This window comes from Falco cherrug (assembly GCF_023634085.1).
Source record: "Falco cherrug isolate bFalChe1 chromosome W unlocalized genomic scaffold, bFalChe1.pri SUPER_W_unloc_1, whole genome shotgun sequence".
In the NCBI taxonomy this organism is placed as follows: domain Eukaryota; kingdom Metazoa; phylum Chordata; class Aves; order Falconiformes; family Falconidae; genus Falco; species Falco cherrug.
The window spans coordinates 7922101-7949321 of NW_026599288.1; positions in this window are offsets into that span (position 1 = coordinate 7922101).

Consider the following 27221-nt stretch of genomic DNA (forward strand, 5'->3'; position numbering starts at 1 on the left):
TTTAAATGATCAAAAGGTAAAGGTTTTACCTTTTATTTAAAGATCTGGATGTCAGTTTCTCTCCTGATTTACTCTATTCAGTACTACCTAAGTTAGTGTATGTACTTGCATGCTATTTCCTTTTAAAATCAAATATATTCACATTCTTAGCTCTACTATAAACATTGTTTTATGTTACATCTTATTCTGATTGGTCCAAAAACTTGCTTATTCTATAACTATGTGGCAACTCGCGTGAAGATCTCATGCTAGCTATTTAGCAATTCAGCAATAGAGATAACAATGTCTGCAGTTCTTGTACCATGTCCTTGAGCAAGCTGACTAACTGACCGCCTTATTCCTTGTATAGTCTCAACTTGATACTTAGTCCCTGTTTCTATACCCTTCAGTAATTTCTCATGTCCCTTATCACCAGGGCTTGTGACCCACAAGCTCAAACACATTCCTTTCAGCTAACTGATTGTTACTTGTGGTCCTGCTTTCCAGGCCTCCTCCTGCATCTCCCCCTTCTTGTTTTTGAGCAATCCAAATCCCTGTGGCGAATGAAGAGACGGGACGCAGCTTGATGCAAGCAAATGTCCATTTATTGTACACAATCACGAGTTTATATATGTTTTCAGAAGCTGCGTGCTTTAAACAGATTGGTTCTTTAAGCTAAGAATTACATACTAGGCAATCCCTGATTGGTGGTTAACTACAAAGGACACTTTCATCAATTAACAGCAAGGTGTTATCTTTCCTTGACCATCCTTGGCGCCATCCGTCTCCCACTCCCCTGTGCTCTGCAAACATGCCTCATCATGTTAATTGTTGTCTAGACAAGCTCGAGTACATTCCCCTCACCTAACTGATTGCCATGCATGGTCCTAGTTTGCAGACCTCTCCTGCATCTCCCCCTTCCTGTTGCACAAAAAGAACCTTTGAAACCGAATGAGTAAAAACAAGGTATAAGTAATAGAACAAATAAAAAAAGCAACTAAGACATATTATCAGTGTCAAAATAATCCACTGTCTCTGTTCTGTACAATTTTACAATTTCCCCTTTTTGTTTTTGAACAGCTAGTACCAGGTTTGCCATGTTCTGCAGGGCCCTTGCAAACATGACAGCAACCAAGGCAATAGCAAACAAACAATACTGCCAATTGAGTGAATGAATGCCAAAAAGGCTGACATTTTCTCAGATTTTGTTAACATGTTGCTGCAATGGGGCGCCTAAAATCCACGCAGCACATACCATCAAAATCCTCACAGCCATGTCCTTGAAGCAACAACAAAAAGCAGTGGCAATTTTGACTCACATTCTTAACTGCCTACCAAACAAGGTGATTTAACTCTTTAATGCTTTCCCTGCTGTTACTCTGGATAAGAGAAGAACCACTGCAATACGATCCCATCATAGCCTCCTACTACATTAGCATCTACAGAAAAACAATTATCGACATTCAAAGTGTAAGGAATATCAGCTTCTTTTGGATTAACATTATGCATAGGTGGAAGGGCACACCAAACAAGAACTGGTTCAGTGAAAAAGTTCAAAACATCGCATGCCTTCTCCGAACATACCTCTGGGGTCATTCCCTTCATTCCCTCTTTTTTTATGCAAAGAGAAACACTTTACCATAACAGAGAAGCCCCTATTTACATCTCTGAGCCCGGACACAAACTGCAGCTGTATGCTCCACCAGGCTCAGGGCAGAAATCATTCATGTAGTTACATAGCTATATATCTCTACAAGCATGCAGACACCTATTAAACACTAGATAACCATGTTTATCTTTCCTAGTCTCCTTCACAATACCCAGCTGTTCTCTCATCTCTTGTTAGGTCAAATATTCTCCAGCTTCCTCTCCTACATCTCTCTTCAGACATTCTCTATCCTCCTCTTTTTTGCTTGTTAATTGCGATGAGGGAAAGGTTGTGTGTAGCTGGGTGACCATGACCTGATTTATGTTACAATCAACTAAACACTGAATACAGGAAAAAAAGGTATGGGAGACATAAGGCAAACATCAATAAGGTGGTTAAAGATAATTATAATAAATCCTGTAATACTTTTGAGTCATGGCCCAAAGTTTCCCAGCCGTGAGAAGAGACCAAAGGCATCCCGCCCCTGGCTCTGTTGCAGATCTTTGTTTTAAGGCTTTTAAGTTTTGTATGCTTTTCTAAATTAATTCACAGTGGTCACTCAGATTCACGTAACACATCCTATCAAAGTCTTCACACTTGTGTCCCTGTGCTAATAATAAAAATCAATAGCAACTCGGTTCTGTCGCAACATATGATGGACAGAATCAACATCTGTTAATAAGCCAGAAAAAAGAATAGTATTTGTAGTATTACTTTGTTTAGCAAGCTAGCAGCCTAATTTACTAAGCAAGTTAAAAGCGTGTACTATTCTTACAGAAGAGATTAGAGAAGCAAAAATGTGTTGTGCTGCATTCCAGAACTCAGCCTGAGAATTACAGTCTGCTGTGAGTTCTGCGTTACAATCATTTGACACATGTTGGGGTTGCAATTGTGAAAGTTGCCCGTTGTTATAAATTGAGACCACAATGGATCATAATCCAATTAAAATTTTTATTAATTACAGCAAGTAGAATACGAGCAAAGACAGCGCTGGACGGCAGGGGAGTCTGCGCTCCGCCAACTGCCGTACTGAGCAGTTCAAACAGTCCCTTTTTATACTTTTTTTTACTTTCATGTTCATGAAGTAGTGGAGGTGTTGACCCTTCATTCATATGCACAAGCGGCATCCTGGACACCTGGCGGTTATCTTATCTTTCACAAGTGGCATCCTGGACACCTGGCGGTTATCTTATCTTTTGTTGCCTACTCTTTACATTGGGCTTAACATAAATCTTAATAAACAATACCCTAGCCTAGTCCATAGTTTCTTACAATCCCCCCTTTTTCTTTTTATCCTATTATTGTTTATTAGACGCTGCTTTCATTCTCGGCACTGCGAACAAACCTTTTTCCACAATCCCAACATTTATCATAACAGTCACAAGGTAATACCTCACAATTGCAATAGGCATAGTTTTCACGTGGCATAACGCATTCGCAACAATCTTCATCCTCATTAATAGATACACTCTTATATTTTGCCCTAGACCTCGTAGTTAAATTAAGCAATTTAGCTATGTCAAACCGTTCTCTAATAAAGTGTAAAATATAACGTAATATACAAGGCCCAAATATAAGTCCCAGAATCAACATAATAAGTGGTCCTGCTAAAGCAGACAACAAAGTGGTTAGCCAAGGTGAGATATTAAACCAGTTTTCATACCATGACCTGCCCGCCTCATGATCTTTCTTATGTTGATCTAACCTTTTCCGGAGTTCAGACATGGTGTCCTGGACTACTCCCGTATGGTCAGCAAAAGAACAACATTCTTCATTGAGAGCTACACATAACCCTCCTTCCTTTAAGAACAATAGATCTAATCCTCTTCTATTTTGCAGCACTACTTCTGATAGAGACTTTACTGAAGTGGCTAAATTTTGGATAGATTGTTCTATTTTTGCTAAATCCTCATCTACAGCCATCTGCAAACTTTGTAATTCCTGATCTTTTACTAGGGAGGCTATGCCTGTACCTGCTCCAACTCCGCCCGCTATCAGCAGTGTAGCTAGGGTTACCACTGTAATTGGCTCTCGTTTTTGTCTATTCAAGTCTCCTTCAAAGTGGCGTAACACCTCCTCAGAGGTGTGATAGATCAGACGAGGAACAATAATCACCTGTACGCAAAACTGAGATTGATTAAACACGTTTAGGGATAGGCAAGGCGTTACTCCGATGTCTGAACAAACCCATTTAGCTCCTGGTGTCGGGATAGCCCATTTGTCATTTTGATTCTTGTGTTTCTCTATATTGGTGTTAGTGACTGTTCGGTTGCACAAAGGCTGATACTTTTCGGGCACTGTACCTATACATTTTCCTTGACCTGTTACTAATTGAATAGTAATTCCTTGCGTATGGTTCCTCTGGTCATCCCATGGGCATTCTCGTGGGTTTGAACCATTAGACCATTGAATCCTACCTGGTTTTCCAATTGCCTCAAAATATGGTGGTCTAACATTATAACATAACCAGCATTCCTTAGTTAAATTTGGTTTGCTTTCATTAAGGGCACGATAAGAGGCTTGCATGAGATTCCATAAGGGGTCTTTGGATTCTGACAACTCTAGATCCCTGGATAAGGAGAATTCAGTCACAGTGTCATTAGTTTTTTTCGAAAGGGAGTCTGGAGAAGGGGTTACGACAATTACGGGGGCAACCTTTTCTTCAGAGAAAGTGGGTGGATTCAGGACCAGGTTTGGTCCTACTGGTAAAGGATCGTGGGGCATCGGTCTCTTCATTATTTGAAAAATTCCTCCTCTGTCTGCACCTGTTTCCCAATATCTAATTCCCCAATATTTCCCTGCCAGCCAAAAGTCCTGAGCAGGATTTTTTATAGTTATATTGATGCCCACACAAGGAATCGGTTTACTTAAGCAATGACCCCACCGGTCTCTGTGTAATTTAGGTCTCTCGCATCCTTCCGGTGACCACTTTATTTCTAGATATTGGTCTCCAGGTGCGGACCACTCAGAGGCCCATGTTTCGCACCCCCAATATGCACAGTAATAATGACCTGGAGAATTACAGTATCCTTTACCAGGGTTTGATGCTGGACATATATAAATTGGTTTACATATATCCGCTTCATCTCTACGATCTTCTTCAGTAATTAGATCATGCAAACTCACATTGAAACTAACTGTGCCCGGTGTAGTTCGTGCTTGGATTGGATTACTTGGATATTTTATGTTTGTTATTGTCCAGTTCATAGGTTCATGAGGGTTTCCATTTGCTTGGGTTATTATCAATAACAAAACTAACGGTATACCAGGAAAAAGGGTGTCTGTCAATTTTGCCAATTTAAGTATATTTTTACCAGTCCTGGGGAAGTTCGGCCATTGTTGCTTTAGTGTCCCATTGTTCTGGTTCTTTTCTCCACAGTTTGTTCCTCCTCTGCCTTGCCCGTCGACTCGGTTGCTTCGAGCCACGGGGTGTACCATCTTCTCGGCAGCAAGGGAATTCTTCAGGAGAACAGCTGCTTCGGGCTTTCTGCCTGTTTACATAGGCTTCCCACTTTGCAGCTTTAACTAATGGGGCAAAGCAAGACACGGTTAGTACTTCCCTTCTGCATTTTATAGCCAAGATTTCAGCTACAAAGGGGACTGGTTCGGTGAAGTGGTAACAATAATATTGAGGGTTTATTCCTTTGGCAAAAATTTCCCACCACTCATGGGATTCTCGAATAATTTCTTGTTTAGACTCTAATTGTTTTAATTTCCACTCAGTAAGAGTTCTTTGGACTTTCCAACACTGTGTGCAAACTCCTATTGGAGGGTATCCACATTCACAGTGTGTCCACCATTTATTCTGGCATACCTTACACCTGAAACAAGCAAATGGATAACAATTGCAGTTCAAATTATTACATCTAATTCGTATATCTAGAGTGCATATATTGTTTACATCAGCATATCTTCTATACTTAATATTGTGTGGTTGCATAAGTTTAGCAATTTCCTTCAACACACTTTGTACGCTTCCATATATAATAGATTAAAAAAAAAGAAATAATTATAGCAAATATAAACAACAATACACACTTTATACCAAAAGGTAATGCGGCAAAATAATCAAATAAAGTCTCTGTCATTCAGGGTTATCTTGGTGCCTTACCCTCACAGGTATGTGGGGTTCGGAAATTTGGATTTTAATTGGTGGGATTTCCAGTCTACTAATTGTGTCCGGAGAGTACCAGACATTGGGGTTAATTTGTTTTTGATCATCCACGGTCAAAGGATAAGCAGACACTGTTAGCTCTTGATTTTTCACTTTAATTTCTAATTGCAATTCAACAATTAAATCTCGTCCTAACAGATTAAATTCTGCTTCAGGGACGAGCAAGAGTTCACCCATTCCAAATTTATTTTCAGTTTCAAATACCACATTTTTGATTTTGCTTACTTTAAAGGGTTCTCCTTTTGCCCCAATTACTTGTACTTTTTCAGGGGAAACTTTACATCCCTCAGGTATTTGCCTAATAGTCGATTTCTCAGCTCCAGTGTCTACTAAAAGGGTGAACCCTTGTTTATGGGGACCTATTTTTAATTTTATCAAGGGCTCATGATGACTCCGGTCCCCTAAGATATAGAGCCCCTGACTCTCCTATTCCGTTTTCAATATTTCCTCATCCCTGATCCTTTCTCTGCAATTCTTCTTTATATGTCCCTTCTTTCCACAGTAAAAACAACATCTCTGTTCCTTCTTTACTACTACGTTCCCTTGTTTCGTTCCAGCAGATCTGTGTTCACCAGTTCGCCCTTTGCGATCCTCTCTGACCGCTGCTACCATCATTTTTACTTGTCGCTTGCTGCTCTCTTCTTCCCGCCTTACGTAGACTTTCTGAGCTTCCCTCAATAATTCATCCAAACCTCTATTCTGCCAGTCTTCTAACTTTTCAATCTTCTTTCTGATATCTTCCCATGATTTTGCCACAAACTGAGTTTTGAGGAGCGCTTACCCTAAAGGGTCGTCTGGATTTACCCCAGAGTACAGCTGAAGGGCTTTCCTCAGTCATTCCATCCACTCAGTAGGGATTTCATCTTTCTTTTGTATTTCATTAAATGCTTTATTGATATGCTGGCCACGGGGTACTGCTTCTCTAATTCCCTGAATTACTATAGTTCTCAGGTCCTGCATATGAGTTCTATGCACCGGATCCTGATTATCCCAATTAGGTTTTTGAAGTGGCCATTTAATATCTGCTTGGGGTCCCTGGGCATGTTGAGCATCCCACAGTCTCATTCCTGCTCGTCTAATCATATCTCTTTCCTCGGTAGTAAATAATTGACCAAGGATAGATTACATCTCATCCCAAGTATAAAGGTTTGGTCCCAAAAAATTGATTTAATCTTTCTGCCACTCCGAGTGGGTCCTCAATTAAGTTTCCCATCTCGATTCTTTTAAAATCTCGTAGGTCAGCCGAGTTTAGGGGTACGGAAATATATCCGATCACAGGTTGAGGTCCCCCCATGGGTATTTCCCTTAGGGGGTACATCTGAGCTGCCCCTTTTTGACTTCTAGTTACGCATCTAGGAAGAGGGGGAGACCCTTGTTCCGACTCTGGTGGGGGAGTGGGCGCTCTGGGGACCTCTGCAGGAGCAGGAGGAGGAATGTAAGGAGGGGGGGTTAGAAGGGTTTCGTCTAACTCTTCCTGCTTTTTCTTTTGTTTAGTTTTTATTTCATTCAGTGGGTAAAGTCTAGCTCCCGGTCTTTCTAGCCACACTTCCGCATATCGACTCTCCTCCGGGTTAAGGGGTTTTTTTATTATTAACCCAGAGGTTTAATTGCTGTCTTACCCAATCTTCTTCTGACCCATAGACTGGCCAAAAGACATTTTTAGAAATTTTCTTCCCTCCCCATATCTTAGTACAATATTCTATCATCTTCTGCTTATCTTTCCCTAGAGTTCCAGGGAAATATCTCCAATTGTCTAAGATATATGCCAGAGGGGTATTCTTAGGTACAATGGGTACCCTTCCCATGGGAGTCGAGGGCTTGCTGCCCTTCGCCCCCATCTTCTGGAATATCCACAAACATACACTCACTCACTCCCCTTGTTCCTGGCCCAGTCCCTCGCGGGAGATGGGAGACGCAGTACTTAAGAGTCCGCACTCGCTTGGTTCAGTATATCGAAACTCTCACTTGTTATATTCCAGGAAACCCAATCCCGCCCGAACGGCAAACCCGCGAACAAATTCGCAATATACTTACGCGTCCTGCGTCTTCGTCCGGACTCCCGTGCACAGAATTTTATGGGATTTTACCGGTTTCTCCTTTGCTCATTATTCTAGAATTTAGGTTCGTCGGTAAGGTTGGAGTAAGCTGTTGGTTGCGGGGCCGCGAAATGTCGCGGGGCGCCTCCCCGGAGGACCAAAGCCCACCGTTCCTTATCCGAGTCACGGCACCAGAATTGTTATAAATTGAGACCACAATGGATCATAATCCAATTAAAATTTTTATTAATTACAGCAAGTAGAATACGAGCAAAGACAGCGCTGGACGGCAGGGGAGTCTGCGCTTCGCCAACTGCCGTACTGAGCAGTTCAAACAGTCCCTTTTTATACTTTTTTTTACTTTCGTGTTCATGAAGTAGTGGAGGTGTTGACCCTTCATTCATATGCACAAGCGTCATCCTGGACACCTGGCGGTTATCTTATCTTTTGTTGCCTACTCTTTACATTGGGCTTAACATAAATCTTAATAAACAATACCCTAGCCTAGTCCATAGTTTCTTACACCCGTTTACAATTTTCATTGACATTATCACAGCTAGTTGTTTTAAAAGCAACCCCTGAGCTTCCTGAAGTTTGACTTGTTGCAAAATATTCTGAAGCCAATCAATCAAGTTAGTATTAAAGTTAGTGACTCTCTAGGACCCTGCAAGACTGTGGCAAGACTCCCGCATCCTGACTGCCTTAATAGCCATCTCATTCATTTGCAAACAGTTGTCCCTGGGATACCTTGCCTGAGTCACAGAATCGGCACAGTTAATTTTCTCCAGCCAACTGCTCATAGTTAACAGCAATTCCCCGATTAAGGTTTTCAGTCAAGGCCACTACACATAGCTCACAAAAATCAGATAACCACATCATATACTGTATCAGTTAGTACCATACAAAGCAATAACTTCCAATCATGCAGTGTGAGTGTATAAGGCTCTGCCATCACTTCAGGAAGGGACATAGCAAATGTATTATGAATCCTCCCTTCCCGCGCTGCTTTGTTTATCTCTTTAACAGCCTCGTATTGCACAGGCTGCCGCTCTGCAGGTTGATTTGTCTGACAAAGTACTAAACATGCCATAGCGACTCCCAAAACCCATCACTTAAGTGTTTCCCACTTGCATTCCTGTCACCAATCCCTCAGACTCCCTTTCACCCTCCCCAAAAATACAATCAATGCATCAGGAGAGACGAGGGGATGGGGAAAAGGTCTAGCTCCTTTTCCAGATCTATAGGACCTGGATCAAAAGGTTTATCAGTGTCAATGAAATCATTGTCCGAGTTGTCCTGTTCCTGTGCTTGCTCCTGGGTTGTGAGGGTCGCTGCAATCAGTGACAGAAGCTTTGGGGGCAGAGGAGGTGTGGACAGAATTGCCATCGCTGACAGTGTGTTGAGAAGAGTCGCGCTGTCGGTGGAATTTACAGCTTCCTCTGGTTTAGCACCGTTAGTAGAATTAGTCCACACTTGGCAAAGTGTAGTCAGAATTTGCCACCAAGATGTTAAATGCATTCCCGACACGGAGTTCCCCTCCGCGGCAGCATCATACAATTGACTGCTGTATGTACACACTTTCATTCTTTCAAAGTCTCTAAAGTTTCTTGGCTGCTCACCTGTCTCGATGAATACAGGTGTTATCCTCGGGGTTTAGGTTGTCCGCCTGGTCCAGACAGCAAGACGATCGTTCAGCCAAGCCGTCTCCTCCGGAACGCAGCCCTCTTCCACGAGCTGTCTTTTTTCCATCCTTATTCTTCCAAGGCTTCGGAACACCACCATAGGGGTCACCATTTGAGGAGACTGAGGCACGGACTCTCTGATCTGACTAGAAGACCCTTTATGAGTCCATATACGTCTCTTTCTGGGGATGAAGCCTGATTCCCCGTTATGGATTTCCCACAGCTCACCTCTCAACTCCGGAGGGATTTAAGGCCGGCTCCTGCTTCCTTTCAGCAGATCATTCAAAGTTCTGTGGGATTCGCTGCATGTCGCTCAGTTAGGCGATTCGAGAGTCCCTCCACGTCAGATCCTTCACCGGATCACGTCGGGGTCACCAATTTGCAGCGAATGAAGAGACGGGACGCAGCTTGATGCAAGCAAATGTCCATTTATTGTACACAATCACGAGTTTATATATGTTTTCAGAAGCTGCGTGCTTTAAACAGATTGGTTCTTTAAGCTAAGAATTACATACTAGGCAATCCCTGATTGGTGGTTAACTACAAAGGACACTTTCATCAATTAACAGCAAGGTGTTAGCTTTCCTTGGCCATCCTTGGCACCATCCGTCTCCCACTCCTCTGTGCTCTGCAAACATGCCTCATCATGTTAATTGTTGTCTAGACAAGCTCGAGCACATTCCCCTCAGCTAACTGATTGCCATGCATGGTCCTAGTTTGCAGACCTCTCCTGCAAATCCCGTTTGTTTTAAACATGCGTTCGATCAAGTTACTCATTACTCGTTGTAAGCATTGAAACAAACAAGGAACGCATAATACTAAAACCAACAATACTGCCAATACCATCAATGCTCCTTTGATAATGGTTTATAACCAGCCCCCTAACCCAAGGCTTGAAAGCCAGTCAGAAAGGGGATCTGAACTTTCTCTAATATGTTTCATGTCCTCGTGTAGTTTTTCTAACAGCTGATGTATGCTTTGTGAATGGTCAGACAAATTAAAACAACACATCCTTTCAAAATCTACACACCCATGTCCATGTGTTAATAATAAAAAATCAGTAGTAACTAGGTTCTGTAGCAACATATGACTGACATAATCGACATCTGTTAATAAGCCAGAAAACAAGAAATAGTATTTGTAGTATTAATTTCTTTAGTCAGCTAGCAGCCTAATTTACTAAGCAAGTTAAGAGCGCGTACTATTCTACAGAAGAGATTAGAGAAGCAAAAATGTGTTATGCTGCATTCCAGAACTCAGCCTGAGAGTTGCAGTCTGCTGTGAGTTCTGCGTTATAATCATTTACCACATGTTGGGGTTGCGATTGTGAAAGTTGCCCGTTTACAATTTTCATTGACATTATCATAGCTAGTTGTTTTAAAAGCAACCCTTCAGCTTCCTCATGTTTGACTTGTTGTTGCAAAGTATTCTGAAGCCGATGAATAAAATTAGTATATGACTCTCTAGGACCCTGTAAGACTGTGGCAAGACTCCTGCATCCAGATTGCCTTAATAGCCATCTCATTCATTTGCAAATAGTTGTCCCTGGGATACCTTGCCTGAGTCACAGAATCGGCACAATTATTTTCTCCAGCCAACTGCTCATAGTTAACAGCAATTCCCCGATAAAGTTTTTCAATCAAGGCCACTACACATAGCTCACAAAAATCAGATAGCCACATCATATACTGCGTCAGAGTTAGTACCATACAAAGCAATGCCTTCCAATCATGCTGGGCGAGTGTATAAGACTCTTCCATCGCTTCAAGAAGGGACATAGCAAATGTATTATGAATCCTCCCTTCCTGCACTGCTTTGCTTATCTCTTTAACAGCCTTGTATTGCACAGGCTGCCACTCTGGAGGTTGATTTGTCTGACAAAATACTGAACATGCCATAGCAACTCCCAAATCCGCTCATTTAAGCACTTCCCACTTGCATTCCTGCCACCAGTCCCTCAGACCCCTTTCACCCTCCCTGAAAATACAGTCAATGCATCGGGGTAGGCGGGGGCAGGGGGGGGGGTGGCGGCATGGGAAAGGGTCTAGCTCAGGGGTCCTCAAACTTTTTAAACGGGGCCGGTTCACTGTCCCTCAGACACTGTCGGGGGCTGGACTATAGTTTGGAAAAAAATGAACAAATTCCTATGCACACTGCACATATCTTATTTGTAGTAGTGCACAAAAAACAGGAAAAAGAATGCAATATTTAAAATGAAGAACAATTGTAATCAACAAAAACCAATAATATTTCAATGTGAACTATGGGCCTGCTTTTGGCTAATGAGATGGTCAATGTTAAGTTCCATATTTGTCACTGCCAGTCGTAGCAAGTGATGCAAGTGTTCATCAGTGAGTCTGGATCTGATTGGAGATTTCAGATGTTTCATTCGGGAAAAAGTCTGCTCACAGACATAGGTGCTGCCAAAGATGGTTGCAATTTGGAGTGCATGGTTCCTGAGATTATGATATGTCTCTGAGGGGAGAGACGCATAGAAATTAGTAAGGCTGCTTAATTTGAATGCATCTTTCAGCGAGTCACAAGTCTGTAGCTCGGCCAATTCCATTTGGTAAATCGGATCAACAGTTTCACTGTCAACAGAAAATGGGTTCTGGAAAAAGCTGTATGTCCTGTTCATGGAGATGAAGCTCTTTAAATCTAATTTGAAACTCCTTTTGCAACATTTCTAGTACATCCATACATGTTTTGTTTGGGAATGCGACTGCTGGTTTTTCTACAGACAGGTTTTGAGTTGTGGGGAGATGGCAGAAGTTTTCCTCCTTTACTTGGTTAATGAGCAGGTCTAATTTGACTTGAAATGCTTTCACATGTGAATACATATCACAGATGAGCTTCCCCTTTCCTTGAAGTTGGACATTCAAATTGTTGAGTAGCTCTGTTACATCTGTCAGAAACGCAAGGTGCCATTTCCATTCTGCATCTTTGAGCTCTGGTACTTCTTTGTTTTTAGAAAGCACAAAATCATAAACCTGTGGAAGTCATAAAATCGTTTCAAAACTGTCCCTCGACTCAGCCAGCGGACTTCTGTGTGGTACAGAATATCTTCGTAGGCAACATTTAGCTCAGACAGAAATTCCTGACACTGTCTGTGGTTTAGTGCACGAGCTCTAATGAAGTTAACACAAGAAAGCACAATTTTCATGACAGAGTCCAGCTTCAGTGATTTACAACACAGGGCTTGTTGGTGGATGATGCGGTGTATGGCTATTGGATGTGAATGGCTGCGTTTGTCCATCTCTTTGTTAATGCGTGCAACCACTCCTTTCACGGACCCCACCATGCTAGGAGCACCATCAGTTGTCACACTGAATAGTTTACCCCAGTCCAGCTCCAAATCGTTCATAGTTTGGCAAACTTTCTCATGGATATCCTCTCCTGTCGTTGTTCCTTTGATGCTTTTCAGTGCAGCAAGCTCCTCTGTGACTTCGAAAGAATCATTTGTCCCACGAATGAAAATTAGTAGTTGTGCAGAATCATGAACATCATTGCTTTTGTCGAGTGCCAATGAGAAATAGCAAAGTTTTTTTGAGGAGTTTTGCAACTGCCGATTCAAATTTTCCCCCATTTCTTCAGTCCTTCGTGTAATTGTAGGTCCTGAAAGCCTCACTGTACTAAATAAATCCGCCTTCTCTGGACACATCTCTTTGGCCACAGAAAGAAGGCATTCTTTAACAAATTCTCCCTCTGTGAATGCTCTGCCAGTGCGCGCTACGAGCTTGGTAACTTGATAGCTTGCTCAGAGTGATGATATATTGAGCTGCTTTTGCTTCACAAACGTATTTTGCTGAGTTGTCAATCCATGTTTCAGTCTTAATATTTTATCTTTTCTCACTTGTCCGACCAAAGAATCATATTTACCTTTATGTTGAGTTTCATAGTGTCGACGCAAATTGTATTCCTTTGACACAGACACTGAATTCTGGCATATCAGACAAACAGCTCGCTCTTTGTACTCCGTGAAAAAATAATCAGAAGTCCACTTTTCTTGGAACACCCCACACTCGGAGTCAATTGTTCTTTTTTTTTACATGATGGTGCGCACGCTTCCCACTGGTGCTGGCTTGCTTGTCCTGCCTGGGAGCTGGAGGGAGGGAGGGAGAGACGGGGGAGCCACCCCCCTCGCTGATGCCGCCGCCCCCCTCCTCAGCCCGGCCGCGCAGTCCGGACAGGGTGGCCAGAAGGGACTGAAGGGACTTTGCCGCGCCGGGGCTCTGGCGATTCGCCCGAGTTGGCTGGACCTCGCAGTGCAGAGGCTGCCGACTGAGCTTGCCCGGCAGAGGAGATGCCCGCGCCTCTCACCCGCCGTGCACCACGGAGGAGGAGGAGGAGGGCAGGAAGTCATCTGTGGCTGCTTGGTTTCCCCCCCCAACCACCGGTGGGGGGGCCGGGGGGGTTCTGTAAATACCGGGGACCGGATTGAGGACCCTGGGGGGGCCGTATCTGGCCTGCGGGCCGTAGTTTGAGGACCCCTGCTTTAAAGCATCCATTCTTTAAGAATTAAGGCCAATTTAAATTTACTCAGCAGTAATTGTTCAAATTTTTCTTGTGTGAATAAATATAATATGATCTTGTCTGTTAGCTTTACTACTTTGTTTTTAAAACTCTTGAACTTTGTTACAACTTGAAGCAGTGCTTCAGAGCTACATTTACAAACAAATGCTACAGCCCAGGAATCTCACTAAACCCTTCTAAAGGCAAACTTCTAGCACTTCTTTGGACATCGCTTTTCCTATAATGTTGACCTCTAGTGTCTTAAGTAACTTCTTGTGGGAGCAACCTAGTTTAATCCAATAGGTAAACTATAGCAAGCCAGTGGGGTGAAAAAGAGCTTCTAATACAAAAATATTAATAATGATGAGGATGCCCAGAAAAAAAAATCCATGCTACACAATTTTTAAAATTCACATACACCCCAAACCAAATATGGCTTCCTTTAAAGTATGGTCAACACAGGATTTAATACAAGGACATAATAGATACGCACATACCCCAAAAAGAAAAATCAGGTTTTGACTGACATTTCCACAGATTTCAAGCAAAAGTTACATAATGTGCCATCAATAGCAAACAAAGTCATTTCAAGAGAGAATTCACACACCTATGCACACTTCACTTCAACTAAAGTTGCCAGGGGAGGGGAACCTCAATCCATTCCATGCCTACCAGTTTGGTACCAGTGCCACCAAGAGATGCCCAGGGCCTGAACAGGGATCATGGGTCAGCAGGAGAGCATCTGAAGAGCAACACAAAGGAATTCCAGCCACTCCAGCCAGTAAGTCAGCTTCATCAAGGTCCAACTTAAATGCCTCTATGCAAACGCATGTAACATGGGGAATAGGTATGAGGAGTTAAAGATGTGTGTGTTCCTGCAGGGCTGTGATCTTATCGGCATCACAGAGATGTGGTGGAATAGAAGGATGTAAGCTCTTTAGAAAGGACAGGCAGGGGAGAAGAGGAGGGGGTGTCACCCTCTATGTCAATGACCAGATGGAGTGCATGGAGCTCCATCTGGGGATGGATGAGGAGCCAACTGAGAGTTTATGGGACAGGATTAAAGGGAGTGCAGGGACAGGTGACATTATAGTGGGGGCCTGATACAGGCCACCCGACCAGGAAGACCAAGTGGATGAGGCCCTTTATAGACAGATAGGAGCAGCCTCCCATTCACAAGCCCTGGTCCTCATGGGGGACTTCAACCACCCTGATATCTGTTGGAGGGACAACATAGCAGGGCATAAGTAATCCAGGAGATTCCTGGAATGCATTGATGATAGATTCCTTCTCCAAGTGGCAGAGGAACCAACGAGGAGAGGTGCCATGCTGAACCTTGTTCTCACCAACAAGGAGGGGCTGGTGGGGAATGTGAAACTCAAGGGCAGTCTTGGCTGCAGTGACCACGATACGGTGGAGTTCAAGATCCTTAGAACAATGAGGATGGTACGTAGCAAGATCACCACCCTGGACTTCAGGAGAGCAGACTTTGACCTCTTCACAGATCTGCTTGGTAGAGTACCATGGTGTCGTGGTTTAACCTGATTGACGTGCATAATCTTTCCACATATCCCGCAGTTCATTCAGAGATAGGGATTGAGAGGTTACCTCTTGTTTACCTTCTTCATCCTGATCCTGCGATGGGCCTGCTTTTTCATCTTCCTTTACCAAATGTGTTGCTTTCCATTTCCATCTTTTCTTATCTACAGGGGCTACTGACACTGACACAGGTTGATCTTCTGCATCACTCATTTTGGGGGCCAAGGTAGCTGCAATGCCCACCACAGGGGTTGAAATAGCTGCAGTGCCTGCCGCAGTGGCTAGAGTAGCTGCAGTGCCTGCCATGGGGGCTGGAGCAGCTGTTGTTTCCACCACGGAGGCTAGAGTAGTTACAATTAGTCGCTTAAAGCTCCACCATGTCCAGGAGGTGAAAACCACATTCAGTATTCCTAGCAATAGGGTCAGGACTTGCTCTATGGTGCTTCCAACAGACCAAAGAAAGCTGGTTGATATTCAAGGATCACCTCCTCCAAGCTCAGGAGTGATGTGTCAGGCAAAAATGCCAGGAGGCCCGCATGGACTAACAAGGAGCTCCTGGACAAATTCAAACACAGAAAGGAAGCCTATAGAGGGTGGAAGCAAGGACAGGTAGCCTTGGAGGAATACAAAGAAACTGTCCGAGCAGCCAGGGACCGGGTTAGAAAAGCTAAAGCCCTGACAGAATTAAATCTGGCAGGGAATACCACAAATGAGGTCAAATGCCGCCAATCAAGGAAGTTTATTGGGACAAAGTGTTCATAATAAAATAGCGATAGGAAAGGGAAGGAAAGATAGAAAAGAAGGAAACCTAGCAAGCAGTTGGGAGAGTTGCAAGAGATAGTCACCACCTGTAAGAGACTGCTTTGGTGAGAACCACCATCACCACAGCAGATGTTTGTCTCAATATTTCTATGGCAGGAAACTCACACCATCACCACAGCAAATTTTTATGTCAACATTGTTAAGGCAGGAAGCCAACACCATTGCCACAGCAAATGTTTATCTCAGCATTGTTAAAGCAAGGAAACCCACCGACTGACATCACGTAGCAATGGGGGAAGCTAATCCTGAGAAACTTAACTAAACCCCTGTGCATGCACCCAGACCCGGGGTCGGGGGGATTGAGGAGCCTGGAGACCTCTGAGGACCACCTGACAGTATTTGGCACACACCCCAGGTGTGGTTAAGCAGAAGAGCTCATGACAACGCTATAAAAGGGAACCAACCAACACTGGATGGAATGTTCCCCCACCGGACTTGGAAACAAATAGGACTGTTGGGATGCCGCAGCTCAGGGGTGGTAGCTATTGCTGTGATCTCTTTCATTCTTTCCTTCTTTCTTTCCTTCCTTTCTCTCTTTATCTCTTGCTCTCTCCTTTGCATTTACAAACCTGTTGTCAGGCAAATAAAGTTCCTTGGCTCTTGACTCCATTTTGAGTCTTAATTCTGTTCCTGAGAATACAAGCAGAACCTCACTCTGGTCTTGGACCAGCATGTGACACCACCATGGATCCAGCAGCATCCCATGGGTCTGTAGTTTCCTTGTCCGTTGGTGGTGGGGGTCTCCAGATTGCACCCCTTACTGTTCGATTGCAGTCTTTTATAGGGTATTTGTGGAGACCATTTCCCAGACAATGGCATGCTCCCCATCTCAGTATTCTGGTTCCAAGGGGCACACACGATGGCCATGTGGTTTGCCATGGACTGCGCATGCCTTGGCAGGTTGAGGTGGTTGTTCATGTCTGGACACCTCCCCCAAAACAATATGGCCATTCCTTGACTCCGGCCGATGTCTGGTTTCGGGTGGCTGTTTGCTCCTTGTCTGGTTCACAACTGCTGAGTTTGGGTAAACTGCCAGGTAGCTTTGCACCAAGCTCAGCAGGAATGTAAACAAGCTTTGAGACAGTCAGCTCATAATATGGTCTCCCACAGCACTCCATTGTGACTGGCCCAGAGGCCCCCTGTATCCTTGGCAGAGACTACTTCAGGAAAGGGTACTTCAAAGACCCAAAGGGGTACTGACGGGCTTTTGGTGTAGCCACTGTGAATACAGAGATCAATCAGCTGTCTGTCTACCCTGCTTGGCCTCTCAGAAGATCCCTTCATTGTGGGGCTGCTGCAAGTTGAAGAACAGCAGGTGCCAATTGCTACCAGGATGCTGCACCAGCAGCAATATTGCACAAACCAAGACTCACTGGCTCCCATCCGTGAGCCAATTCATCAACTGGAAAGTCAAGGAGTGATCAGCAAGACTCACTCACCCTTTAATAGTCCCATATGGCTAGTGCAAAAGCCTGATGGGGGGTGGAGGTAAACAATAGACTATTGTGGCCTGAATTAAGTGATGCCACCAAGTGCTTCTGTGTCAGACATGTTAGAGCTCCAATATGAACTGGAGTTGAAGGCAGCCAAGTGATATGCTACAATTGACATTGCCAATGCATTTTTCTCAATCCCTTTGGCAGCAGAGTGCAGGCCACAGTTTGCTTTCATGTGGAGGGGTGTCCAATACACCTGGAATCAGGTATATTGAACATCTCCAATACATTGATGACATCATTGTGTGGGGCAACAAAGCAGAAGAAGTATTTGAGAAAGGAAAAAGAGTAATTCAGATTCTTCTGAAAAAAACTGGTTTAACCATAAAGAAAAGCAAGGTCAAGGGACCTGCACAGGAGACTCAGTTCGTAGGAATAAAATGGCAGGATGCATGCCATCATGTGCCTATGTATGTGGTCAACAAGATAGCAACTATGTCTTGTGGTGACACAAGTCGAGGCAGACTGAAAAGAAACACTATGTCTGCGTGGCTGGGTTCGGATAAAATGGCCTTTATTATTTATACAAACTATTTATATATCTTAGACAGTGCAGGTGTTAGACCCTGATAGGTTTTTGTGTCCTTCTTCTTGCTTGCTATTTGCTGTTGCTGTAGGTGCCCGTATGCTGCGGTTCTAAGTTCCGGTTCTTCACATCCTGTTTACATACCTGACAATTTGTGGCTGTCTTAAAGGTACACGGCTAAGTCTTTGAAGTCAACTAACTTGTCTGCAGACCCCAACAATTCCCCCTTTTTGTTTTTTGAACAGCTAGTACCGGGTTTGCCGTGTTCTGCAGGGCCCTTGCAAACATGACGGCAACCAAGGTAATACCAAACAAACAATACTGCCAATTGAGTGAATTGATGCCAAAAAGGCTGACATTTTCTCAGATTTTGGTAACATGTTGCTGCAATGGGGCGCCTAAAATCTATGCAGCACATACCATCAAAATCCTCACAGCCATGTTCTTGAGCTAACAACAAAAAACCAATAGTTGCTCTGTTTTGTATATAATGGTGGCAAATTTGACTCACATTCTTAACTGCCTAACTGTGGATAACTGGCTAGCTGAAAAAGTTCACATAGACATAGTCCAGCTGGCTGGACAAAAATGCACATCGCTCTCAGCTTATCTGAAGTAAAGCAAAAATACACTGTCCTTGGCTGTTCTTGTTACACAGTAACAGGAAGATCGCGGTGGGAAAAGAATGTTGCAGGTGGGAACAGATAACTACAGAAGAGAAACTAGGGGCGGGCTTGGTATTTAGGCAACTAACCAATAATGAGCTTAACTTTTGTAATATGTATGAGCTAATTCTAACAAGGCATAAAAGGTGACTGTAAGGCACAATAAATGAAGTCTGCTGATCACTCATATTGAGTGACTGTGTCTTCCCTCCGTCGCGACAAATGGCGCCCGAACAGGGACCCTAGAGAGGGCTGAACCTGCGAGCCACGAGTCGACGGAGATTCGGGTACCAGTCCTGAAAGCAGCACAGGAGGCGGAAGGGCACAGTCCCCGCACCCGGGAGCACCTACAGAGGGTCCCGCCGGCCACGCGTCGCCGAAGTCTCACAAAGGCTGCAACAGCGCTGACGATGGTATGGAGAGAGAAGCGACGTATGATTTGCTCAAATGCTTTTTAGAAAAGCAGAGCATTTGGGGCATAGATTGTAAAAAGGAATTACCAGGGTTATTAGCGTATGGGGTAGCGAGGGGTCATTTTGGGAATCCGGATACGGTTTTCGAGCATGTAGAGTGGCGTATTTATGGGGACACATTGTTTGCCGAAGTAATAGACGACAATAAAACCACCAAAAAACTGATGAAACCATGGCAAGCTGTCACTAATGCCCTTTCGCAACATTGAGCTGAACAGAGAGTGGCTGCTGCTGCCTCTGAGCGACTGGGAGTTGCAAGCGGGACTGCAATAGCCACACAGCAGGGGGAATCGGCTTCCCCCCCCCCCCCCCCCCCCCCTCCCGATTGCCCGTTGCCTCCCTCGGTGCGTACGCTGACGGTTCAACAGGGGACTGCGGGAAGGTGGGAACAGTCGCCCTTCCCGTCGCCGCCGTCTTCGAATCCCTCAGCCCCTCTGTCGGGGAATGATGAGATAAACGAGGAAATAGAGCGTAAAAACCCGGTAGAGAGTAGGGAATGTACGAATCCTTTTGTAGAATGTCTTCAGGTTGCCCAAAATAGGCAAAAGTTCTGGAAGCAGATAGCAGACAGCACTATACTTGAGGGTGAACGCGATTTTGCCGCAGGAATCGTGCATGAGGCTTTCCCAGTCACGTATTCACAGCCAGATGCGCAGGGGAATATCACAGTTTCTATCACTAACTTAGATTGGAAATTATTAACTCAGCTACGGGCTACAGTGAGTGAGTCAGGTTTGAAAGGGGAACCCACCAGGCAAATGTTAGATTATATTTGGGGAACTAATATCTTACTCCCGAGTGACATATGCAGTATAATGAAGTTAATCTTGAGCCAACATCAGCAGCTTCTGTTTAACGCTCATTGGCAGGCTGCTTGTCAGGAATCGGTAGCAGTGGTTAGACAGCCAGGGGACCCACTGCATGGGGTTACTCTACAGGAGCTGATGGGTTTAGGACCCTATTTTCGAACCGAAGCTCAGGCACTGATGGGACCGGATAAGGCAAAGGAAGCGATGAGGCTAGCTAGACTAGCGCTTGACCGTATAAAGGAACCTGGGGGAATCCCTTCATATATGGGAATCAAGCAGGGAAGAGAGGAGCCATTTGGGTTATTTATCGATCGGGTAGCAAACGCCATACAGGCGGCTGGGGTGCAAAACTATCTCAAAGGCTCCATTTTAAAGCAGCGTGCCATACAGAATTGTAACCCAGCCACAAGTAACGTCCTAGCTATGCTACCAGGGACATGGACCATAGAAGAAGCTTTGGAAAGAATGGCACAAGTGCCGGTCGGGCCCCAGGCTTTGTTAGTCGAGGCAATAAAAGAACTAGGGAGTGCTTTAAAAGAGCAGGCACAGGCTACCCAAAGTCAGGTCTTGGCAGCCCTTGCTCCTTTGCAAGCCTTTGCTGGGCGATCAAATGCCCACGGCCCATCTCATCTACGGTGCTTCCGTTGCGGTGTCACCGGACACATGAGACGGGACTGCAATGTCAACTCCATATGGTGTCGAAACTGCCACTCAGACACTCACAACGAAGCTGCTTGTTGTCGATTGGGAAACGGGCGACCCAGCGGGAAGAGCCGCCCCGCGCCAACACAAAAAGTGGCTGCTTGCCCAGCAGCACAAAATCCTTTCCTCTCTGACCCACAACCAGCGGGAGCCTCGGCTTGGACCTGGCAACAACAGTAGATTGTACCCTATTGGACTCCAAGCCTACAAAACTTGCTACTGGCATACAAGGACCAATTTGTATAAGCGGACAAGCTGTTGGAGCATTACTCATAGGGCGTTCATCAGCCACCATGTTGGGACTCAATGTTTTGGTGGGACTGATTGATAAGGACTTTCACAGAGAAATTCATATTATGGCTCTTTCCCCCACTCTTTATACCTAAAGGGACCGAGATAGCCCAGTTGATTCCACTACCGCATCTTGCAGGCACCCTCCAACCATTGCAAGAACAACCTCGAGGACAAGGTAACTTTGGGTCTACGGGACAAATGGCTTTATTGACTATTGGCTTGCGTCAACGACCACGGCGATCGGTCACAGTGCAGTATGGAGACCAGACACTCTCGATTACTGCTCTGTTGGATACTGGCGCTGATGTCTCTATAATCAGTGCACACAAATGGCCGGCACATTGGCCAACCTGTATGACCAATGCCACAGTTGCAGGAGTAGGAGGATTGACCCTTGCTCGCAAATCACCCCTTCTACGATGGACTATAGCTGACAAAGTTATAAATTGTTGTGTCTCGATCATTCCACTGCCTGAGGGGGTGCATGCTTTGGTAGGCCGTGATATATTGGCCCAAATGGGGATGGTCCTCACTTCAGACCTCCCTTTCTAGGAGCGGCCATTGCTTGGACTTTCCCGATCCCACTCCGATGGAAGACAGAGGAACCAGTGTGGATAGAGCAGTGGCCGTTAAAAAGGGAAAGTCTAGAACAGGCGCATGAACTGGTTAAAGAGCAGTATCAACAAGGTCATTTGCGTCTGTCAACGAGCCCGAGAAGCCCATTCGATCTTCCATCAAAACGCGAAGGGGCTGGCACGAGCCTACAAACTCTCTGTGGAGGAGGCTCGGGCCATTGTGAAGGCTTGCCCTATATGTAGTCACCATAACTCAGGCTTAGGGCTTGGTTGCAGGGTCAACCCGCGAGGACTAAGGTCTAATGATGTTTGGCAGATGGATGTTACTCATGTTCCTGCATTCAGTCGATTGAAATATGTGCATGTTACTATAGACACCTATAGCCATATGTTATGGGCCACACCACAGCCCGGGGAAAAGGTCCGGGACATGCACCGGCATTTAACTAGTTCCTTTGCTGTTTTAGGGGTGCCTATTACTATTAAAACTGATAACGGTCCTGCATATGGTAGCGGATTACTTAAACGCTTTATGCAAATGTAGAATATTAAACATGTTACTGCAATCCCTCATTCTCCAACTGGACAAACAATCGTAGAGCTGGCTAACGGGACGCTAAAACGTTATATAGAAAAGTTCAAAGAGATTCAGGATGTAAGAGAAAGGGTAGAGAAGGCTCTTTTTGTGCTTAATCGTTTGTGTGTATTTGGGGACAGTAATGAGCCGCCTATAATAAGGCATCACGCTGGCTCAGAACCCCCCAGGCCACAACACATGAAAGTACTGTATAAGGATGCAAAAACAGGACAATGGGTAGGTCCTGTGGAGGTGATTTATGTGGGGCGTGGTATGTCTGTATTTCTACCGATTCAGGCACTATTTGGGTTCCCAGCCGTTGGGTAAAACCTGCTGTAGAGCACGCTGGAGGAGCTCGACGCGAGAACGCTGCTTCGCCTGCACCTTGCGATAGGCCCTGTTCTGGAACCTATTCGACATCTGTTCCGATCCCACATACAGGGGACCACGCGTGAAAAACTCAAACTTTTGACAGCAAAGATACAATCTCATAGCAAATGGGATTATTATATTTGATCATTATTGTAATAGTTTTAGTAGTGCTTAGCTGTGTATTTTCCTGTGTTAAAACGCTGTTATTGAAAATGGTCAACCAAGCCTATGTCGCCCAAAATAAAAACGGGGGAATTGTGGATAACTGGCTAGCTGAAAAAGTTCACATAGACATAGTCCAGCTGGCTGGACAAAAATGCACATCGCTCTCAGCTTATCTGAAGTAAAGCAAAAATACACTGTCCTTGGCTGTTCTTGTTACACAGTAACAGGAAGATCGCGGTGGGAAAAGAATGTTGCAGGTGGGAACAGATAACTACAGAAGAGAAACTAGGGGCGGGCTTGGTATTTAGGCAACTAACCAATAATGAGCTTAACTTTTGTAATATGTATGAGCTAATTCTAACAAGGCATAAAAGGTGACTGTAAGGCACAATAAACGAAGTCTGCTGATCACTCATATTGAGTGACTGTGTCTTCCCTCCGTCGCGACACCTAACAAACAAGGTTATGTAACTTTTTAATGCTTTCCCTGCTGTTGCTTTGAACAAGAGAAGAACCACTGCAATATGTTCCCATCAGTTCCATAAATCAACTACATCATTACCACATGTTGATTTATGCAGGTGTCATGGTCCCATCATAGCCTTTCACTACATTAGCGTCTACATAAAGACAACTCTCGACATTCAAAGGGCAAACAATATTGACTTCTTTTGGGTTAACATTATACAGAGATAATCAATTATCGAAAGTATCAAGACTTTCAGTAAGATTCTTCATTCCCCGCATACATTCACTTTTTTGCAACAATGTCTGCAAATCAGTTTCAAGGAAGGGCACACCAAGTAAGGACTGGTTCAGTAAGGAGGCCACATATTAATTGTTGGGTTGACTGGCAGCATCAGCTCTCCCACGATCCGGCACGCTAAGCTCAGGCCGCACACAGCGAGCAGGTATCCATTGTGGACCTTCATCTGTAGAAACACAAGCATAACCTCTCCCCCAAGTTAATTCATGCGGTCCCGACCAATGCCCGGTACGAGGGTCTTTCTTGCGTACTAAGACACCTTCATGCTTTTGCTGCTTGTCACCAATTGACACAAAATGTCGCACAATCGGAGGCACCGCATGGTTGGCAGAGATTTTCAGAAAGTTCAAAGCATAACATGCTTTCTCTAATTGTGCCTCTGGGGTCATTCCCTTCATTCCCCCTTTTTGTTTTTCAAGCTGGCATTTAAGAGTACCATTCATGCGTTCAACAATGGCTTGGCCCGTAGGGGAATGGGGAATTCCAAATTTGTGGGAGATCCCGCAATGGGAAAGGAACTGACTGACAGGCCTGGAACTATAGGCAGGTCCATGGTCTGTTTTGATTTCAAGGGGGACACCGAGCACAGAAAAAGCACGTTGCCAGTGCCGAATGACGTCACGACTGGTCTCACCTGTGTGGGCAGTATCAATCATTGCATTAGAATAAATGTTTATTGTAACATGGACATATTTTTGTCTGCCAAACTCATTGCAATGAGTTACATCTGTTTGCCAAAGTTGTAAAGCTTGAAGGCCTCTAGGATTAACTCCATAATTTGGCACAGAAGTAACATTTTGACAGTCTGGACAGGCTGCAACAATACTGCGTGCAGCAGCCTGAGAGACACCCTTTTGGCCAAACTGGTGATACAAGGATCACCAATTCTGATGATAGAATTGGTGGGCTAACACAGCTTGCTGGTGGACATCAGGAACAGGCACTGACAGAGCCACAGAAACTAGAGCATCAACTCTAGCATTGCCTTCAATTATAAAACCAGGTAGGGAAGTATGGCTATTAACATGCATAACATAATATGGAGAATGGCGTTTCCGAATCTCTTCCCAAACTAAAGTCAAAATTGCAAAAAGCTTGGGGTTGTTGACATGGCCAAGGACAACTATATCTAGTTTGGGAAGGAGGGCTGCTACATATGCCGTATCAGTAACAAGATTAAGAGGGCCTGGAAAATACTGAAATGCCAAAGCCGCAGCCCGTAATTCTACAACTTGCGGGGATCCTTCCTGATATACAATTTGGGAATGCCATTGCCCATTTTTTTTCCAAGCAACTGCGGCTTTTCCCATTTTTCCAGATCCATCTGTAAATACTGTGTCACCTTCAACTGGTTGTCTTTGACTTAGTTGCCGTGGCTGCAAAGTTAGATTTACAGTCATTTTCAGAAGTGGATGAGGTGGGTGATAGTACTGAATTTGCCCTTGAAAACAGGCAAGAGCCACTTGAAGGGCAGCAGAATTTAACAGCGCCCATTCAACATAGTATTGTTGTACAGGCATAATTACAGTTGCTGGATCAGCTCCAGTCAACTCTAAATATCTTTTTCGGATTTTTATGATCAAATCGGCAACAAATTCATACCTTTCAACAGCAGTTTTCTTAGGCTGCAAAGGCAAAAACAAATATTCAAGTACAAGCAGCTGATCTTCCCAAGCCTGGTTCCAATGGGCCAACATAGCCTAAGGGGAAGATTGGTCCATTAATGTCGCGACGGAGGGAAGACACAGTCACTCAATATGAGTGATCAGCAGACTTCGTTTATTGTGCCTTACAGTCACCTTTTATGCCTTGTTATAATTAGCTCATACATATTACAAAAGTTAAGCTCATTATTGGTTAGTTGCCTAAATACCAAGCCCGCCCCTAGTTTCTCTTCTGTAGTTATCTGTTCCCACCTGCAACATTCTTTTCCCACCGCGATCTTCCTGTTACTGTGTAACAAGAACAGCCAAGGACAGTGTATTTTTGCTTTACTTCAGATAAGCTGAGAGCGATGTGCATTTTTGTCCAGCCAGCTGGACTATGTCTATGTGACCCTTTTTAGCTAGGCAGTTATCCACACATTAAAATAAAACCACTTAAAGGAAGCGTGATATCTACACGCCACACATGTCGTGAAGAGATCAACTGTTCAACTTCTTTCACAAGTGCTAAGGCTGCAGGCGTTAAAAACCTTGGGGCTAAAAGGTCTGTGTCTCCTTTTAAAAGTTGCAAAAGAGGTTGCATTTGTTCATCAGTAAGGCCTAAATAAGGCCGTAACCAATTTAGCATTCCTGAAAGTTTTTGGACATCATTCAAAGTCTTTATGTCCAGTTTCAATTTGATAGGTTGTGGAGACACAGTTCTTTTCAGCACATTCATGCCCAGATATTTCCAAGGCTCTTGTCTCTGAACTTTTTCAGGAGCTACAACCAATCCAAACTCTGCTAAGCTATGTCTGGCAGCTTTTCCAACTACGTCCAGCAGTTCTGTTGATGGTGCTGCCAGCAGAATGTCATCCATGTAATGATAAAAGTAAACATCCTTGTATTTGTCTCTCACAGAGCTCGGGGCTTGGGCCACAAACCATTGACAAATGGTCGGAGAGTTTCTCATGCCCTGAGGCAGCACGGTCCAGTGGTACCGTTTTGTGGGCTTAGAGTTATTTCTAGATGGTACTGTAAAAACAAACTTTTCTTTATCTTTTGGATCTAAAGGAATGGTAAAAAAACAATCTTTCAGATCAATAACTAAAATGTCCCAGTCCATTGGTATCATGGTGGCAGATGGCAATCCTGGCTGTAAGGCCCCCATAGGGGCCATCACTGCGTTGACTTTATGCAGGTCATGCAATAATCGCCATTTACCAGACTTCTTTTTTATCACAAATACAGAAGTGTTCCATGGGCTATGTGATTCTTCAATGTGGCCTGCGTCTAACTGTTCTGTAACTAATTCATGCAGGGCATACAGCTTTTCTTGGGGCAGGGGCCACTGATCTACCCATACTGGCTTGTCAGTTAACCAAGTGAGACCAAAGGTAGGCTGTTTCACTCCCTGCAGTACAGTGGCCCCAGTTAAAAATCCGTGGTGATACGAACTCCCCATTGTCCTGAACAATCTCGACCCCACAAAGTAAACGGTGCGGTGGCAACGTATGGGCAGACGGTGGCAGTCTGTCCTTCTTGCGTTTTGATCTGTATAGGTTTTACAGACAAGTAGCTATTAGTCACGCCCCCCAGACCTACAACTCCTGCTGCATTATTTACCAGAGGCCATTGAGGTGGCCAGTCTGTGCCCGATATGACAGTTACGTCTGCTCCAGTATCCAGAAGACCGCTCAATCTCACTTCTGCAGGAGTGCCTCCCGATAAATCCAAGGTGCAGGTCAGGTTGAGTCATTGTGAAG